The sequence below is a fragment of the Hibiscus syriacus genome, unplaced genomic scaffold (assembly GCF_006381635.1).
Source record: "Hibiscus syriacus cultivar Baekdansim isolate YM2019G1 unplaced genomic scaffold, ASM638163v2 tig00011718_pilon, whole genome shotgun sequence".
Lineage (NCBI taxonomy): Eukaryota > Viridiplantae > Streptophyta > Magnoliopsida > Malvales > Malvaceae > Hibiscus > Hibiscus syriacus.
The window spans coordinates 1,050,754-1,052,961 of record NW_024062254.1 but is presented as its reverse complement, the minus strand read 5'-3'; the positions used below and the strand labels follow the sequence as shown (position 1 = coordinate 1,052,961).

Sequence of the window (2,208 nt, the reverse complement as noted above, 5' to 3'; positions counted from 1 at the left end):
AATGAACTCCAAATAGACTTGAACTTTAAAGGAAAACAGACAACTATTTAATCATATTTCAATAGAGTGTAATATATTTTTTTCATTTTCTATGAATTATTAATTTATGATTTTCTTGGGACCGAAAATTATAAAGGGATCTCACGAAAAATTATTATCTTATTATTTTATCGAGTTTTTCAATTTTTTACATTGGCCCAAGTCGGGGACCGGACAAATTTATTATTTTAGAGAGTTTATTAATTTACCGAGTATTAATTTAAAGAGTTTCTAATGTACGTCGGACACATCATATCCCCGTATTCAAGACATCATACGCAGGCCGGACACATCCCCGTATCCCAGACTCGCACCGGAAAAACTCTAGAATTAAACTGAATCTAGAAAAGCACAATTTAGGGAAATACATGTCTTTTATTCATAAAGTTATTCAATAATGATGCATAAGTGAGCAATGATCAGTGAATTGCAATACCACACTAGGCGGAAAATAAATTTATGAAACATCTTTCTGAGTTTAAAACCAGACCTGAGAACTTGTCCGATCACAGTCGTGGGAAGCAATCGATCGACCAAGAATGTCCGGGTTGTTCCAACTCCGGAATTAATCCGCTGAGAGAGAATCACTAAGCATTGTTAAAGGATGACTTGAAAATCCGGACTGCGCTGTAAATATAATGGCAACATCTTTGGAAATGAACTAGACGAGTTCGATGCCTCCAAGTGGAACGGTACTCTGCAACGATCTACCATTTCCAATAAACCGAACAGAAGGCAATGAAGGATCTGTAACGGATTCAATCTCGAGAAAGTTGAAATCATATGCACCGGAACGCTTCAAACTGAAAACGAAAACCAGAGCAATCCATCCCAGCATGGAAACCGCCCAATAATTAGTCATCCATGAATCAAACCCCAAGCTATGGCATACCCTACAATGATTCCAGATAAATGTCCAAGGAAACTCGCTTGCGGCACAATGATCGAAGTGAAAATCAATGATTCGAAAGGTGCAAAACTAATAGGAAGCGAGACGAAACCAAAAAGATCCAACTTGGATGAAGGTTGCTTGACAGACAAAATCGTCATCCAGCCGAAAACGACACAAGAATACCCAACGGCGGTCACTCTTCGGAAATACTCGATCTTAAAGCGTTGAATCAAGACATGGTACGATCCCAACACGAGCAAACCGGATAATACGACCAAACAAGAGTATACTGAAGATAATACGCAACTCCAAGACCCAAATGCCCTAATTGTTCCACAACACCAAGACTCCAGAGGGCACTCATATTGAAAACAAGATGAATAACACTAATATGTGAGAACGCTGAAGTAATCACCCTCCAATGGTGGCCTTCCACGGCGGTTTCGTAACTTAAACCGACATGCTGATAACCAATGTTCTTCCTTTGTATGTAAAACCAAACTGCACTACAAATTCCTATTACACAAGTAGTAGCTGGTTTCTCCAATATCTCATAAATTAATGGCTTCCCCATATCTACAAATCTCCTCCAACTTCCCTATCTTGATCACTTTATTCAATCAAAGCATCAAAACCCAGAATTTCAATCCACATAAAATTTCAAGAGCCCAGCACAAAATTCATCAAAAGATCCTTCTTCAACCCAGATCATTCACAAACGAAAAACCCAGATCTAAAATACCCAATACTTCTCAAATCCTAATCACTTAAACGCAGAAAAAGAAAATAAAAAGGATCTGGGTTGTTCCAGAGTCGATCAATAGTCTAGTTCAAGCAAGAAAAACATGGGGAAAACGAAGAGGGAGAAGAGTGATCTTACTTTCTCAGTTCTGTTTGTAAATCGACACAGGTTCCTTGGTAGCCTTTCTAGATACTGCTGTTGCTTATTTACTTTACCAATAGGAGATCAGAGAACGATTCCAATATCTCAATCCGGTCGCATAGATTGTTAAAGAAAAACCTGGTCGGGTCGCGACTGAGTTAATCAGGAAATTTGGCCAAATTTTTGTTTTTATCCTTCTAGTATACCCGATCTTAGTATATAGTTACGGGTTTTAATTTTACACAATTAAGTCCTCTATTATTTTAATACCATTGATTAATCTAAAGTGATCATTTGTATATTTATCCTAAATTTATTTAAATTTACAAATAAACTCGAACAAATATATTTTTCTCAATTTAAACTTTATAAACTCAACTATGCTTAAAATAAA

General features: G+C 36.9%; 1 pseudogene; it reads right to left on the bottom strand.

Moving 5' to 3' along the window:
• Positions 1 to 455: 455 nt before the first annotated feature.
• On the bottom strand, positions 456 to 1,919 carry LOC120204890 (annotated as a pseudogene).
• Positions 1,920 to 2,208: the final 289 nt, after the last annotated feature.